Raw genomic sequence first — 18,636 nt, forward strand, 5'->3', positions numbered from 1 at the left:
CCCAAGATGGGTCTGTTCCACTATTACATAATCCAGCACTCTGCACTACCACCTGTTTTGGGAAAGGATATCTTCTTCCACCTTTCCTGTCTGAGAGACTGGCTGTTCAAATTGCTCCTCTGTTTGGTCCACAACCACCATCCCTGGTAGTGTCCCTTGAGAAGGCTCCTTGGGCTCCATTATCAGTGAGCTTTATCCTAGTGCAGCTTACCTGTCTCGGAAACCCTACGAGCCCCCTTACTTTTATAGAAACTGTTTAAACATAAACTGTTGTAGCATGAAGGCACTTGGCCCAGCAGATGTGGTAAATCATCTTACTAAATCATCTTACTAGAAAAAGCCCAAATTCTACCCTAAAAATCTTCACCTAAAGCCCCCAGTTGGTTTTAAGTATCAAATAAGAGAATCTGTTTCTCAGGTGAGAAACAGGTAAAGAATCCAGTGTAATTGGGGCATATTTAGGCTTTAGAATTCTCTACTTAACCTGAGTACACATCATCCTGCTGAGAAATGTCCATAGAATCCACTTTGTTTTGATACATTATTCTCTGGGGAACCAAGAACTTTTTTTTTTTTCCCAGTAAACATGACAGGCTTGCATTTGCCATAGTCCAATCTGCTTCTGTCTGTGGTTCTGAGGAGTGAGCACATGCTGTTCCTTTCCAGAAAAATCTCCTGCCTATACCCAAGGAGCAAGCAGATGGGTTGGAGTGGGGTGGGGATCCATGGAACTGCTGCCATAAAAAGCTCTCGACAGAAATAAAACCTTGTCTTTCCTACAGCACTTAATACTGACTTTCACATGGCAGATGCTGATTAAAATGTGTTGCATGGCATCAAACCCAGACCAAAGCCTTCCCTTGCTGTCTCTGGAATGGCTACTTGGAGACCAAGGTGAAGCATGGCATCCCCACCGGTGATGCTTTCTGGCATCCACAGGAAGCTCAAGGTTCCTCCAATCCTGAGCACTGGGGTAAAGAGAGAAGGAGGTGCAGTGAGGAACCTCAAATAGTGTGTTCTAGGCATGAAGACAAATGCTTAGCCGGCCAGCTTCCTCGGCACTGTTTTGCCATATTCCTACCTTGCCACTGGGAGCTGGGATCATGGACAGAGGGCAAAGGAGCTGTGGATGTTCCTTTGCCTGCTTTGATTCTAGCCATTTAGGGCTGCCTCATTCCTCCATCAGTGAGCCTAACCAATCAGGGGACTATGTTGGGTTTGGCAGCAAAGGTTTTTATACTGTTGAGTCTTGTCCTCTGTGCTTGTTCTTATTCTCCCAGGATACTGGACCGGACTGGGAGGAACCATGGGAGGGTTGATGGAGAGTGGCAAGGTAGGCATTAAGATAGACAATTCTCGAATTCAGAAGGTATCTTACCTTATAATGTAACATATGATATTCAGTGTTGCTGCCTGTGCTGAGATGAGCACCCTCAGACAGTATTAGTGGGATGCTCCATTGGATAACTTTTCTGAGGAACAATATGGTCACATGAAACCAACACTTTTAAATAGTTAATATCTTGGGGGCACCTGCGTGGCTCAGTCCATCGAGCAGCCAATTTCAGCTCAGCCAATTTCAGCTCGTGATCTCACAGTCAGTGAGTTCAAGCCCCACATCAGTCTCGCTGCTGTCAGCACAGAGCCCGCTTTGGATCTTCAAACCCCCTTCTCTCTACCCCTCCCCCACTTACACTCCCTCTCAAAAAAAAAAAAAATAAACATTAAAAAAAAGTTAATATCCTGGATTCAAGAACCAATTCTTAAGGGGGGAAAGATCACATTTGGAGCAAAGACTTCGGTACAAGAAAGTTTACCAGCCACATTATCTATAATACTAAAAACTAAAACGAACAGAAAAGCACAACTTGAATGACAAAAGGTAGAGATTAAATACATTCTGATACATTCAGTTGCTGGACTATTTTGCAGTCATTGTACATCAGGTTTTCACTACCTATTGATATAGACAAATGCTCCAGTAAAATCCCTATTTTGTAAAACAATTGAAATTTACCATCTTTCCTCATTTCTAAGATATTGACAACTGAAAGAGGCACTAGAGGCTTAAAAAAACTTTCATGAAAAAGTCATAATACTACATTAAACACATACAATTGTAAAGTACATCCCAATTTAAGGAACATTAGAAAGTAAGAAATATGTGCCTTAGAATAAAAAAATATATGGTGTATCTTTGGAATTACTGATGATTTGCATTTTATTCCTTATATATTTTTCTGTATTTTCCCAATAGTTAACAGTAAATATACTTGGGTTTGGGGAACACCTGTACCTGTGTCTGATGTTTCCTGCCACTGTGGTTTCTCCCTGCCCTTGACTCCCTCCACCCAGAAAGACTGAAGGAGTCACCAGATGGGTGGGTTTAAAAGAGACATCCAGACTTGCCCAGCCCCTGCCACTCTTCCTCCAGGGAACCCACCTTCTAGCCCAGGGCACATTTGCTAGATTGCCCCAGCTCCTGGGCAGAGGACGGGAGGGCTGTCACTTAGGGAGTTCAGTTTGGTTCCAGGATTCAGCATTAGGAAACCCCCTTGTCGGCAGATACAAGCCCCATCCTCCAATATCCACTTTTTCCATGAACTTGTCCTATTTGGTTTGCCAAGTGCCTGCTTTTTGCCTTTGCAGTTCAAAACCCAGGCATGAAAGAGGGGTGCTATATTAGATCCTCTCAAAACAAACCTCCAACAAATAGGTTGAATGTTATAGTCAGAAACATAGTCGCACAAAGAAGAAGTCTAGCCAAGCACAGCCAAGCCCCCTGGGGAATGATGCTCCCCTCTAGGTGAGCTCTGCGTGGGCTGTGGGGAGGGGAGAGGGACCAGGGCATTCAGGACAGGCCTTTCTGGAGACCATAGAACAAGCGGGAACCCTAGGTCAGAGGTGCCCTCTTATCTCCTCTTTGTGCAGCAGCATCTCAGTTACAAGATGTCACTGAGAGAAGAATCTGCTTTGCCTCCCCTTGCAGCATTTCTTGGTTGCTAAGCAGATCCCTTGGGTAACTATGTGGGCATAAAACCTTTGCAGAACTGCCAGGAATCTGCTTCACCCAATTGTCAAAGTGAAAAATGAAATCATTCCTCTCACCTGTCACTACTTTCCACAAAGCTTCCATTATTGAATGGTGATGGCCCAGAATGTGATTCTCACCTACTTGCGGGAATATAAATGAGTTTTGCATATTCTACCCCCAAGAGAGTGGGAGGAGAGGAAGGGAGTGTTGGGATCTCTCAAGCTGATACTCTTGTGAGTCAGTGATCAAGGAGAAGCAGGTGGAACTCACCAGCAGTATCTTCTGCCCTTGGAAAAATGGTGCTGTAAGCAGGAGAAGACTTACCTGATTTACAGTAGGTTCTCCTTAGGCTCAGAGATGTCCGTGAACCCCTCTGATGCTCGGCCTACTGAATCAGAATCAGAAACAGAAGCTCTGGGGTGAGGCCAAGAAATTTCTGCCTTTTAAATGAACTCCTTGGGTGGTTCTTATGTGCACCATGTGCTTTGAAGTTTGAAAACCATTGATTTCTCTAGCATAGATGTGGATACAAATAAGTGCAATAAGATGTTACAGGTGTGATGAGAAATGTACGTCCAGAAAGGAGTGAGACACTATTAGAAGTATAGTCGCTTGTAACCGGGAGTGCAAGGAAATTGTTGATTTGAGCCTTGAGGGACGGGTAGACAGAGAGTAGGTAGAGAAGGAAGTGGGAAAAGACATCCTAGGCAGTAAAGAACTGCTAGCAAAGACACAGCCATCTGGAGTGGTCTGCTGGGTAACACGGGATCACTAAAACTTGAGTGTAAAGTGTTAAGAGGGGAGCCATAAATGGGGGGGGGGGGGGAGGGCCCGAAGGACCTGGAGGTTAGGGAGTTTAGAATCTAACCTGTGGTCTTTGAGTTGCTACCAAGAGTTTTTAGCAAGAAGGCGGTGTGATCGGGTCTGCATTTTAGGAAAGTCACTCTGCGGGCTGGTGCAGAAGATGGTAAGGAAGCAGACAAGGTAGGAGACAGGAAGACACATGAAAGGCTGCTCTTACAGCCAAAGCTAAGAAACGTATGAGGTGGTGGGAATGAAGAGCCTTGTCTTCCTTGGCCCCAACCCACTGGACCACCAGGTATACAGCAACCCTGCTCAAATACCATAGCTATTTATTAAGAGAATCAAAATGTACACAACTATTGATTAAGTACTAAGTATGATGACGATAGTTTTCCAAATATTCAAAAACACAATTTAAAATGATCTCATGAAACAAGCAATGGCTCTTAGGCAAGTCAATCCGGTGCTTCTAAAAGGGCTCTGATGGTGCTCAGTGTCACTGACAAAAAGCCACGAGAGGAAAAGACTGACTCTTCTCAGAGCACACAATTTCTTTGATGTTGAAGGACATTATTTTTTATTACTTCAAATGCAAACATATTATGTTGTGGCAGACCAATTTGGACTCTGATGGTTCATTCTTCACAACTGTTGGCCTATCTGTAAAATGCAAGAGTTGGTTTCCATGACCTCCAAGGTCCTTTCATATTCCAATATGCGATGATTTTTTTTCCTAACTAGTTAACATCCTCATCTTTTCCCTCTAGATTTTAGAGAGAGGTCATTTTTTCTATTTCTGTAAGGTCACCTTCCTTAATTCATATTCGGGCTGCTGGCAGCCTCTCAGATTCTTTTAAGCACAAAGTGGGGCCCCTCCCCCTCCGCCCCTGCAGCTCCTGCTCAGCCAGCAGTTTCCTCTGCTCTCCCTCCACCATGTTCCCTCCAGTTTGTCACCTTCCTCATCCCAAATTGAAAAAAGGAAAAGTGGAGGAGGCAACAAAGACAGAGTAGCCCTTTCTTCTGAGAAAGGAGACTTCCATCCTCCATTTGACTTTACCCTCAATTACTGCTGGTTTGACATTTTTTTTCCACCTCATTGTGAGAAGTCCCTCCTGAGCTCTCTTCTCATTTGGAGTTTGAATTATTTTGCATTCAATGACTTTTCAGCTTATGATTTAACATTTAACAACTTTGCCTGTCAGCCCCTCTTCCTTTTTCTCCAAAATGCTGTAAAAGAGCCGAAAGGAGTTTCCCCTACTTAAAGTCATATCATCACTTAGAGTGGAATTTGCTGAAATTTGAACAAAAATCTGACTGGTTTCAAGCAAGAGAAGCAGAGATGTAAGCCTGATGTTGCTGAGTTTATAATCTGCATTTCCCCAAACTTTTGACGTAATCACACACACACACACACACACACACAGCACTCTTAAAAACTGTATTTTTAGGTGTTGGGTTGGAAATGGAAATTTTTATTATGAATAGAACACTGGTTTAAGACAGAAAACAAAGACAAGACATAACCTCCAGTTTTCATAGGGCTTTTCAGCCTATTAAATGATAATCTGATTATCATTTAATCAGAATGATACCACAGAATGATCTCTCAAAGACAGGTAAGGGGGCAAGATCCTGAAAAAGGATCAGTGTAAAAAAGTACTCAGTTATACATATAGGGAGAAAGAATTTAAGTAATACTTATAAATTAATAATATCTGAGTTTTCCATTATATTCCAGGAAGTGTACAACATCATTACTCATAAGAAAATGCAAATTAAAACCACAATGAGATACCCCAGTACAGCCTCTAGAATAGCCGAGATGGAATGGAACATAGGAGTGATGTACGTTTATTAAAGAAATTAACCTGGCTCAATTTTTGGGCACAAAACTAAAATGAATGGTTTTGTATATTTAGGAAGGATGTTGGAAACTAAAGTGTGTGTGCAATAATGGTAACAACAGTAGCAGCAATAGTGATAATGACAGGAGGGTGAAGGAAAGCTACTCTTATTGCACTTACTCATGTGCCGTGTGTGTGTGTGTGTGTGTGTGTGTGTGTGTGTGTGTGTGTGACAAAGAAAGCACGTTAGAAATGGAAGAAATGAGGTGGGGGGGGGGCCCGACTTTAGCTCAGGTCATGATCTCATGCTTGTGGGTTCAAGCCCCGCATTGGCTTTGAGCTGACAGCTCAGTGCCTAGAGCCTGCTTTGAATTCTACACCTCCCTCTCTCTCTGCCCCTCCCCTGTTGGTGCTCTCTCTCTGTCTCTCAAAAAAATAAAAACATAAATTAAAAAATTTAAAAACATTAAAAAAAGTTAAAAAAAAGAAATGGAAGCAATGGGATAAAATTTCACTACAATAATTGTTATTGAGTTTTTGGATAGAGACAAATCAGAAATATCAAGACTTCTCAGTTTAGAGAGACAAAAGCTATATGGGGATTTGATTAAAGTTTGTACAACTCTAAAAGATTTCGGTTGTCTTCATATTAAAAAAATAATTAGAGAACTACCTTTAAAACATTATAAAGTAACTAAGTAAGATAGAAATACATATAAAGTAAAAGTAATTATGATAGTGTGATATTGGCATAAAGGCAGATGCAGATCAATGGAACAGAACAGAGAATTCACACATATATGATCCACTGATTAACAAAGGTGCCAAGGCATCTCAATGAGGAAAGGTTAATTGTTTTAACAAATGGAGCCAAAACAACTGGTTAGTCTATGTAAAAACCAAAAAAAAAAAAAAAAGAATCTTGATCCTTACCTTACACCATAAACATAAATTAACTCAGAATGAGTCATAGACTTAAATATAAGAACGAAAACTATACGATTTCTAAAAGAAAACATAAAAAAATCTTAGTAACTTTGGGTAATTAAATGAAACACAAATAGGAAGTATTTAAAAAACCAACAAACTGGACTGCATCAAAATAAAATGTTTCCTTTTCAAAAGATATTGTTATAAAAGTGAAAAGGGCAAGCCACAGATTGAGAAAACAATATTTGAAAAAACATATGTTGGTCAAAAGACTTGTATTTGGAATATATTTTTAAAACCTGTTACAACTCAATGATGAAAAGTCAAATCAATTTAAAAATAAATACCTCATCAAAAAATTGCATACATATATTTTATATACATTGTATATGTTTTTATATATACACACAAATAGCAAATAGCACTTGAAAAAAATAATCAACATCATTAACCATCAAGGAAATGCAAATTAAAACCACAATAAGATACCTCTACATATCTATTAAAATGGCTAAAATGAAAAAGACTGGCAAAACTAGATATGGGCTAGAAAGCAGAAAAATTGGGACTTGCATACACCATTAAGATTCCTTAAGGAATCTTAAATAGTTCCAACACTTCAGAAATTTTGTCAATTCCTTGAAAACTTTACACGTACATCACATGATCAAGACATTTCACTGCTAGGTATTTGCCCAAGGGAAATGAAAGCATCTGCATGTACATGAGTTTTCACGTGAATATTCATAGCAGCAGTGCTTGTAATAGCCCCAAACTAGAAACAACTTAAATTCCCATTAACAAATAAGTAAACTAATGGAGTATATCTATACAGTGAAATCCTACTCAATAAGAAACAGGAATGAACTGGGATACCTGGGTGGCTCAATCAGTTGAGGGTCTGACTTTGGCTCAGGTCATGATCTTATGGTTCATGGGTTTGAGCTCCGCATCGGGCTCTGTGCTGACATCTCAGAGCCTGGAGCCTGCTTCAAGTTCTCTGTCTCTCTCTCTCTCTCTCTCTCTCTCTGTCCCTCACCCACTCATACTCTCTGTCTCTCTCTCAAAAATGAATAAACATTAAAAATAATAATAGAAAAAAAAGAAACAGGAATGAACTGTTGATACATACAACAACATGAAGAATCTCAAAAAACTTCAGCTAAGTGAAAGAAGCTAGACCCCTCCCCTGCCAAAGAAACAGTATATATTATATAATCCTATTTATACAACATTCTAGAAAATGTAAACCAACCTATAGTGATAGAAGGCAGATTAGTGATTGCTGAGGAATAGGGTCATGTAGGGAGTAGAGCACACTCTAAGACTTTGTAGTCTCTAGATTACAAAGGGGCACAAGGAAACTTTTAGGGTAATGGATATGTTCACTATATTAAGTGTGGTGATGGTTTTATGAATGTGAATATATGTCAAAACTCATCACACTGTACGTTTTGAGTATGTGCAGTTTATTTTATGTCAATTATACTGCAAAAAAAAAAGTAATGGGAAACTTTAGAAGCTTCTACTAGATGGTCCTTTGGACAAAAGAAAGGATTACTGTATTTTACATAGTTGTTAGTAAACTAAGAGAATGCTTTACATCCAGGCAAAAACTATAAATTCTTCAGGGATGTAAATCCGTGCAGTCTTTATTACTGAGAGGAGTTTAGGATTGTCACTTCTTCCATCCCAACCCCTCATCCCTGCTAATGCCTAAAGGAAGATACCCTCTGTGACAGCAGCTGCTGCTAAAGGCAGACTATTGAGTGAGACAAAGATCTGCACACAACAGGCATTTATTGTGGTTTTCTGGATTTTTTAGTTCATCAGGACAGATGATATCTCTTGAATAAGGTCCATAGGCTAAAGACTTATTCTATGAATTATAACATAGGGATGTTACAAATCAAAAAATCTGCCACACTTGTCATATTGAATTGCTGCTGATCTCCCAGCAATCTGCTGTGTATTCTCAAAAGGCCATTTCCCTAAATCTTATTCTAGACATGAGGATCAATGGTGTGAATGTAATCACTCCTGTTTGTGGGGTCAGCATTTTCCAGGTCTACTCTAAGACTAAGTTAAGACAGAGACAACATAAGAGCAGAGCACTTGGAGGAGGTGAGGAAACCCAGTTTCCAGCCTCTTGACCTACTGAATCAGAAATTCTGGGCTTAAAGAAGCCCTCCAGGTAATTCTGATATATTCAAGTGTGAGAATCACTGACGTCCAGAATCTTTAGCCTGGAGAAGTGTCTCTTTCCTCAGCTCTTAGTGCTGTGTAAGTATTAAAATAAAATTAAGTACTTTCCGCAAGAGACCCCAGAAACCATCTGTCCACACAATCAGCCAATGACTCATTGTACAAGTTCTATCTACTCAGCCTTGCTCACATTTCTAAGCACCTGCTGGAAACCTTCTCCACGGATGTCTCCCTGGGATCCCAGACTCAGGATTTTTCCTCTCCCAGCTGTTACCAGCTTCTGAATAGGTAAGTGGCATTACCATTCACCAGTCCGGGAACGTTGGTACTCTCTTCAAATCCTCCCATGTCTTTACTCTTCACATAAAATCACCAGATCCTATTGATTCTAAATCCTCATTGTCTCTGCTTTCCCACATGTAAGGGCTTTCTAGGTGTATTGGGTTTTGCTAACCACTTTACATACGTTACTTTACTTAGTTCCCACAGCAAACCATGGAAGGCAATACTATTATCATCTCTGTCTTTGAAACGCCCAGAGTCTAAGAGACCCCCAAAAACGAACCACCAGAGTCCAGAGTCAAAGCTAAGCAGCAAGGGTCATTTATTGCAGGTTCGAACCTGGACCTCTGCGCCCTCGTTGCCGGTGACGCCAAGAGGTCCTGAGAGAGGTTTTCACACCCCTTTTATAGACAGGTACAAACAAGTCATGGGGAAATCAGGAATACACAGATGTGCCAAGCAATAATGATTGATCAGGAATACACGGATGTGCCAAGTAACAATGGTTGATCAGAAATACACGGATGTGCCAGGCAACTATGATTGATCAGGAATACACGGATGTGCCAAGTAACAATGGTTGATCAGAAATACACGGATGTGCCAAGTAACAATGGTTGATCAAGAATATACGGTTGTGCCAGGCAACTATGATTGATCAGGAATACATGGGCGCACCAAACAATTGTACAGAAGCGGAACAAGCTGGTTAAGCTTGGTTAGGTTTCAGTTTCCCGTAACTTAAGCTTTTAAGTTTAATTTTCTCAGGCCTCTCATCTTACATGGAACAAACCAAGGTTTAGAGAGGTAGAGGAACTTCCCTGGAATCATGTGGCTATGATATTTCAAAGGCAGATCTTGAACTTAAATCTGTCTGGAACTGAAGTCAAATTCATCATTATTCTCCCAGTGATGGTTTCTAACTAGTACCCAGCCTTCATTTCATCCTTTATAAATGTCTTCGGGGATCTTGGCAGGAAGAGTGTGCATCCCAACACTCTGAAGTCTTCAATGAAACTTCACTGCCTAAAGAATGATTCTAAACCCTTGGTGCCTAAGGCCCACCACACTCAAGCTCCTCTCTCTCCCCCCATCTTGCCTCCTACTCTATGTCCCCAACCTACAACACACACTACGCTTTGAATCTGTTATTTCTCAGCTCTTCACCCAAACTGAATGACCTTCACCAATCATCTGGAGGTTGGTACTTACCACTCAGGTTTTCCCACTGTTTTAAAAGATGGTAAATAAAAACCACATCAGTACCTGTCAGTTAAGGTAAATTTACAATGAAATTGAGGAATACCTCCCTTGGTGACCAAGTGTGGAATATTGTAGCATTTTTCACAAATATTCCATGCTGCTCCCGGGGGGTGGGGGGGTGGGGTGGGGGGGATTATCCTTTCCTTACCCCTTAGAGAAAACTTAGCCATATGATTGACTTTGGCCAATGGAACTGGGCAGAAGAGCCTTGGATCACTTCCCAGCAGAAGTTTTAAGGGCTAATGGCTGGTTCACTGAGCTCCTCCCTGCCAGGAGATAAATAGCAATGTTTCAGTTAGGGCCCTCTGCTCCATTAGCATGGGTCCCAGAGTAAAGGTAAGATGGGATAGAGCCACATCCAACCCATAATGGACATATAGCAAAAATAAGAAATAAACTTTGAAGCCTCAGAGCTTTTCAGGGTTTTGTTGTTGAAACACAATCCTGACTAAATAAATAGGGACTTTTTTTTTTCAATCTACTTTGAATGGACTAATCAGCCTAAGTCTGCATCCCTGACATCAAAAGCAGTAGAACTGGGCCGATGGGGTGGGTGTGTTCCGTGTAATGAGAAGAGGCTTTATCTGACTGAGCCTTGGCCCCTCCCTGGGGCAAGTTACTAGATGGGACTTCAGTCCAGGCAGGCCACAACCTAGACAGGTAATCACTATCCCAACCACCAGTACCACAACTGGGAGATGAGCACCATCTATGAAAATGTCCTACCAGAGGCGGAGACACAAGAAGGGAGTGCTCTGTCTGTGTTTCTTACTTCCAACAGGATTCTGTTTGAGAAGACTTGATGTCAAGCACTCAATGCAATTGGCTCAGCTGACTCAGGCAGCTGGGAGGAAGTTAGTATGTGCTGCTTCTTCGACCTGAGCCAGCACACCCCAGAATGCTGAGCAAGACTAAAGCCAGGGGATTGAGAGGAACCTCCCCCGTCATCCCCCACCCTCCCGTCCCCCTCCCCCCCCCCCACCACACACACACACACCTGTCTTGGTTGATGAGGCTCTAAGCACAGAAAAGACTGAAAGACTCCTGACTTCTGGGGCAGCTTAGTTGCTGGCTTCCTCAGGGTCGCTTGCATGTTCTTTTCACCTCTGATCCAGTGATCTCCTCTGCACTTTCTGTAATAACTTCCCCAGGATTGCCTGCAAAAACACTGAACTTTTTCCTGAAGGTCAGCTCTAATGACGCTTCCTCCACAAGGCCTTTCTTCATCCAACTGTCAGCTTTCTCTTCATTCTGCAAAGTAGAGGGCACTGTGCCAGATTGATTGAATTCCACATCCTATTGTCCACAGCAATACCCTTGAGTATCACAGCATTTATCATAATGGAGCAAGAACATCCCACACATTCTCTCTTAGTTTTTAAACCTAGCATTGATTGACCAAAGCCAATTTAACCTAGCATTTCAAATGAAGCATGACATTAGCTTTAAGCTGAGTTGCTAAGGGATGACCTCATTATAATCTCAAAATCCAAAACCTCATATTAACCAGCTTGACTCATTGTAAATTTTGTTCCCTTAAGAGAGAGAATCATCACTAAGACTCAGGCATGTACTCAGTATTTAGGGAGTGAACAATAAGAAGAATTACATGACAATCACTTTGTAAAAGTATAGTGTCTTCCAATCCTAAAAAAAAAAAAAAAAAAGTTCAGGTCCCACGATGATGTGAATATACTTGGCAAGGATATGAAGCAGCTGAAACTCTTATGAGTGCTGGTTAGAGTGGAAATTGGAACTTTTTTACTTTGGAAGTAACTTTATACTTTGGACTTCAGCACTATCTACTGAAGCTGAACATACATATGTCATGGCCTAGCAGTTCTTTTCCTAGCTATCTTCACTACAAAGTGTGTACATATTCACTAGAAGATATGTACAAGGATACTCACAGCAGTATTATTTTTAACAGCCCCAAATTGGAAACAACTCAAATGTCCATCAGTAGCAAAATGAATAAGCAAATTATGGTATATTTATAAATTATACTACTATACAATGAAGAGAATGAATAATGCCACATACAACAGCATGAATAAATCTCACAAATATAATGTTGAACGGAAGAAGCTGGAAACAAAGAAAAAAACTACTGTGTGACTCCATTCATACAAAGTTCAGAACCAGGAAAAACTAATCTGTGGTTAACTTCAGATTCAGGTTACTTAAGGAAGTGAGAGTAACTGGGAGTCACTTACCATAATGCTTTTTTTCTTGGTATACATATATTACATGTCCACACTTATATTGGCTTTGAAAAAAATTCATTATGCTATAAACTTGTGATGCACTTTTCTGAACGTGTGTCATACTTCAAAATACAGCTAAAATTTTAATGGTTTCCAAGGATAGGGGTTTATTTTACTCCAAAAAGATTAGAGGTAAGAAGTAGTGAACCAGAATGGTTTCTCACCAATGGCGTTGAGAAAGAATCCAAGCTTCTGTCATTATGCTCCTTCATGCTCAGCATGTGAATTTTATCCTCAAGGTTGCAAGTTGCCTGTGACACTTCTAGGCATTGTATCTGCATTAGGGGAAGGCAGAAGGCAGAAGGCCAGAAGCCAAAGAACATACCAACCAAGTCTAAGTCTGCAGAATTGTGGATACTTTTTTTTTTTTAACTCATTTCTGCAGTTTTCAGAAGTTCCACAATCATATGGATTAATGTTATTTTTAAAAGAAAGCTTGGCTTATTGGATGAGAATAAAGTAAAATCATGTTCTGATTTTGACTTCAAGCCCTCTAAAGGTAATTCACAGGGTTTCCCATTGGGCAGAATGATTGTAGAATCCCTTCTATGTCCATAGGGGCAGAAAAGTAGCCTTGCACTTACTCTTGGGAGGGTGCAGAACAATGTATTGCTCCTTGATAGATATTATACGGTGCATACAAAGACCTTGTGTGGGGGCCCCTAAGTGCTATTCTTTGGGAGCAGAGGTGTTTCTGACCTGAAATGACTTGGGGAAAATGGCAGCGTCCCACACAGCCAGGGATTGGTGTGTAGGAGTCTGCCGCTGCTGTTCAACACTCGGATGCATATTTTATCCATTTTCTGGAGCTCTGCAGGGTAGAACTTAGCTCAGAATAATTAAGGAGAAATGCAAATCAAGAAATAAGCTTGGTTATAGTTTAATTCACTGAAAGAAGACAAAAGTAAAAAGGAGGATAAATTATTTTCAGCAGAGTTGATTTCCTGAAAGATACGATTGATCACCATTTTTTTTCCTAAGAAAACCACCTTTGAAATAGCTTGTGCTTTGGATGAGTCTAGCTTATTCATCCACTCTGAATGATAATCCCTGACCCGGAGGCTTCAATCCTTCACTCACCTTCAGTCATTACTTCCTGAGACAACTTGCTTTACCAACAAACTCCATGGGAGCTTCTGCTTGAAGGATGCAAACTTTTCTCCCTCTGCCTTAAGGTCCAAAAACCATTTGGAGATAGTCCTCCAATTTTCCAGTGAGGAGAAGTGGGAAGTTGATGCATGGTGGTTCTGAATCATGAGAAGGGAAATTGTGTTAAGGAACCAAAAACTTATATGATTTTCAGACTTTATTTTCAAAAATATTTATTTACTGCCCACTTTGTATGAATGTAGGCTAAAACCTGGGGTATTCAGAGAAAATCTGTCCCACTATAAAAGCCCTCCACAGCACACCTCTCCTTCCCTCCCACATAACTATATTGATCTTTGAACCCCTCTAAGGCATCAGGCTATTTCTCACCTCCTCATCTTTACTCTACATCAGGAATACTCTTCTCTTTCCTCCTCCTGCCCCAGAGCCCACACCCCTCAATTTGGCCAACTTTTACTCAATCACCAGGTCTTAGTTTCCACATTTCTTCTAAGAAAGCCCACCTAAGGCCTCCCAAGTTCCTCTGCCTAAAATTTCATTTAGAACTTCCTTCTACTGAGTAAACTTAAAAGGGAACAAGGAGACAAAAACAGTACATCATTTATGACTCTGTCTCAGGAGGCTTGCTTATTCAACACACTAGTGACATAAGGCTAACATTTCTTATTATTTGGTCACAGCAAACAGATAGATATGTCCTCTCCCTAGTCTGTGATCCGATGATTCTTCTGGCCTATATGCTGATTACCAATATCTATGTTCCTGTCTTGGTCTCCTTGAAAGGAGGGATTACGTCTTACTCATCTTGGTTCCCAGCAGGAATCAGCATGGTGTCCTGACACGGAAGATGTTAAAAAATACATCTAAACTGAATACTGTTAAATGTAATTACACTGAATTGACTCTAAATTAAACTAGGTACCATGAAGGAGTTTCTATTCAATCTTCCCAGCTGGGTTTTTAAAAGGTGATAAGAGTCCATAGTAAATATGGAAATAATGCATACTTTCTCATGACAGATCCATGGAAAACTCTAGGCCAAATAGTGAAGTTGTGCCTTTAAAACCAAAGCATTTTTATAGAAACAAAAACTTGGAAGTCAATGAATATCTATCAATAACAAACTAGCTTAAGATTCATTTTTCCAGGGGCACCTGGGTGGCATAGTCAGTTAAACGTCCAACTTCTGATTTGGGCTCAGGTCGTGATCTCGTGGTCATGAAATGGAGCCCCAGGTCAGGCTCTGCGCTGAACTGTCTTTCTCTTTCACTCTTGTTCTGCCCCTTCCTTGCTCACTTGCTCTCTCTCTAAAAATAAAAAAATAAAAAGATTTCTCTTTCCAGTGGACTATAATTGGACATTAAAATACTGATGTGAATCTGTTGATGTCAGAAGATAGAGCTTTAAGTGACAAAAGCAGGTTATGTAACAGTAATTTTAGTCGCATTTAAAAAATGTGTGTGGGGGGCACTTGGGTGGCTCAGTCCGATAAGCATCTGACTTTGGCTCAGGTCATGACCTCTAGGTTCATGAGTTTGAGCCTCACGTCAGGGTCTGTGCTGACAGCTCAGAGCCTGGAGCCTGCTTCAGATTCTGTGTCTCCCTCTCTCTCTCTGCCCCTCCCTGCTTGCATTCTGTCTCTCTTCCTGTCTCAAAAATAAATAAAATGTTAAAAATTAAAAAAAAAAAAATGTGTGTGTGTGTGTGTGTGTGTGCGCGTGCGTCCAAAGAAAAAGAGAAAAGCCTACGAGGATGCATACCAAATGTTAAATTGCTTCTGAGTGGTGACATTAAGGATAATTTATCTTTTGTTCTAAATACTTTTCCTGAGTGTTTGCAACGAGTAAAAACAGGAAAATATTAAACTTGCATTGGAGACACAGTGGTCATGGATAGCATAACTACATGCCAAGTTGTGTGTGAGGCCCATGTGCTATTCTGAGGGCCACACTTAGTTCTTTCACTGTAAGAGTCCCTGCGGTACAGCTCAATTGGTAACAGCTGAAGTTTTTGCTATCATTATAGATCAGGCATTCTAAGGACTTTACATACGTTCTTTCATTTACATGTCACAACAACCCTTCCCTGCTTTATTTTTCTGTATAGCACTGATCACTTTCTGAAACTAAACAGTGTACTTACTTATCTCTTGTACTGTGTGTCATTCCTCTCATTTGAATGCAAATTTCCAGAGGGCAGCAATGTTTGATCACTGCTGGCTCCCTGGTACCTAGAGCAGTGCTTGGTACTTAATTAGTCCTCAAATGAGTGTATGAGCAACCTTATGACATAATAACTGGTGCTATTCCTGTCTTACTATGAGGACTCTGTAAGAGGTGGAACAGTTTGCCCAACTTGCTATGAAGGTACAGAGCTCCATCTCCATGATTCCCGGATGTGTGTTCTCAACCACTCTTTCTCATCAGTGACAACAAATCCTTGAATGAATGTCCTCCTCCCACATGCAGTCAACCCATGAGAGAGATAGTGAGATGCCACAGAAGAATTTGCAAGTGTGGTTTCCTTGTGTTAAATCAGTAAGATCTTTATGTAATAGATAATGTTCTATCATCTGCAACAGTCATCGTAACAGGCATGATATTCTTCAGATCAAAAGGAGGAGGAACAGGGCTTAAAAATCGAATCAATTATTTACCAAAGAAAAAATCTATAGCCTGGGAAATGGTCTTAAGGCAGCATTTTTTCTTAATGGTAATGTAAGCAACTGGACTGAATAACCCTCGAAAGACAGGATTTAGGGAAGCCCAGTGCTAATGCAGAGAGAAAGTACTTAGAGCAGTAAACCCAAATGTTTGGGCCCATGGCTTGTCATGGCAGTTTAATAATGCTGGTCATTAAGATCATTCACATGATTTGCCTTGATCACCAAACAATCTTTTGAGTGTCATAGGGCTTCCCCGGGTGAAAATATGTTAATTCTCCTCAGGGGCCTAGAGAGAGAATCCTGTGACCAGCAGAGATGTGGTCATCAGTCCCTTTGATAATTTGATTTCTCACTATAAATTAAGCAAATGGTGTTCTCAATTACTTAATAAGTCTTTTGTGGGCTCGATTAATGTGGGTGAGTCCCTCTGAACCTAACAACCCTTGGGAGCTCTGACAAGTCTAGTTGCTAGATCTTCAATGGGAAAGCAAGCTCTGAATTGTAATGACACTTCTGACCACACACACACCCCTGCTAAGACACACACATGCGCACACACACACACACACACACACATATACACACAATCACACATATGAAATATTTACAACATGCAGATGCACACACAAACACACTCACATACACACCTATGAGGGCCTGTTTGGCAGGCAACCTCCCTAGATGACATCATTACTTCACCTTCTCTGTAACTGAAAAATCATGCCGTTGAAAAGATATGAAACATTTCCTTCAAATATGCTTATATTTCTCCATCTTTGATGGTTGCCAACCTGTCATTAAGGGTGAGCAGACTCTGTTCAGCACAATGTCAGCCCAGCTATGATAGCAGTTCCGCCCCACCCTCCACAGTTCTGGGCTAGATGGTCCTAATGGCAACCAGTCAGCAGGGGCTGCTCCCCTGAAATAGAAAGTGAGTAGGGCCATAGGATTCCTGGGCAGAGCTGGGGAGGAGACAAAAAACAAAAACCACCTTTTCTTCTACCTACACCAAGCACTTTCTCTGCGGGAGCTGAGAGTTGGCAAAGGCCAGCTCAGGGGGCCTTCATGAAATCTTCCATTTAATGTTAAAAAACATAATACCCAAGCACATGAAAAGCCAATTCTTTGAGATTGCCATTGTGTCTACTCTCCATACCTGTTACTTCTTGTAAACTCACCTAGAATAAAACAAAAAGTCCTTATTTGGTTGTTAAGGTCACTATGGACTTGTCCCCAGCTCCTCTCTGACTGTATTCATAGCATTCTCTCTCCCTTGCTGTTCCACTCCGGCCTTCATGGCCTCAATGGTCTTCCAACACCCCCATACTCCTGCCTCAGGACTTCTACACTTGCTGTTCCTCTGTGTGGAAGACTCTTCTCCCGAGGACATCCATGTGGCTCACCCCATCATTTCCTTCAGGTCTTTACTAAAATATCATCCTATCAGAGATATTTCCATCATACCTAAAATACATAGCAGCCTCTACCTCTTATTACTTTTTATTCTCTTACTCTCATTTTTTCCTGGTTCTTATTCCCCATTGACAGGCTATATATCTATTTACTGTCTGTCTTCCTCCACTAGAATATAAGCTCCTTGAAAGCAGGGATTTTGTCTGATCTGATAACTATCATTTCCTTAGGGCCTAGAAGAGTGCCCAGCCCATTGTAAGTACTCAATAAACATGTGTTGAATGAATTAATGAATGAATTATGCTTCTCCTTCCCCATTTTCCTTTGTCCTAATCACCCACTGCCTCTGAAGTTATCAAATCCTCAAATAATATGTTGACTCTAGAAGGGTGTCATTCTTCCTGAAGTGCCTAACATGCAGTAAAGTCTTCCACAGTGCCAGGAAGTCCACCACAAAGTCTGGGAGCTCCAGTTAGGTTGAGAAAGAACTTTCAAACATTACCTAGTTCTACACAAATCTACTAAAGGGAAGACACTAAGGGAATTCTAAAACCATTCTGAGGGGTAATGGCCAAATTCACTCTGGGGAAATGAGTGTTCTTTGGTTTAGAGAATTGATTTAGTGGCCTTTTTAGTTCTGCAAAGAGAGGCCTAGAATCTGGGCAGAATGGAAGAGGCTGAGGTAGGAGGGAAAAATTTTCTCTCATTCTATTATACAAAATGTCTATATTGGTAAGAGAGGCTTTTGTATTTTGACATTTTCAGCTTCCTTGCAAGCTGATAGTAAAAAAAAAAAAAAAAGTTTGAGCAGAATCTAGA

The 18,636-nt window shown here is 40.9% G+C and overlaps 1 long non-coding RNA gene across 1 annotated transcript; it reads right to left on the bottom strand.

Moving 5' to 3' along the window:
• Positions 1–11,349: 11,349 nt before the first annotated feature.
• LOC109274933 (uncharacterized) lies at positions 11,350–14,048 on the bottom strand. The gene is made up of 3 exons (XR_002083920.2): positions 13,710–14,048; positions 12,794–12,904; positions 11,350–11,613 (listed from the first exon to the last, which is right to left on the bottom strand). It is a non-coding gene; the product is annotated as an uncharacterized LOC109274933 (long non-coding RNA).
• Positions 14,049–18,636: the final 4,588 nt, after the last annotated feature.

This window comes from Panthera pardus, unplaced genomic scaffold (genome assembly GCF_024362965.1).
Source record: "Panthera pardus isolate Hobbes unplaced genomic scaffold, ASM2436296v1 HiC_scaffold_2, whole genome shotgun sequence".
In the NCBI taxonomy this organism is placed as follows: domain Eukaryota; kingdom Metazoa; phylum Chordata; class Mammalia; order Carnivora; family Felidae; genus Panthera; species Panthera pardus.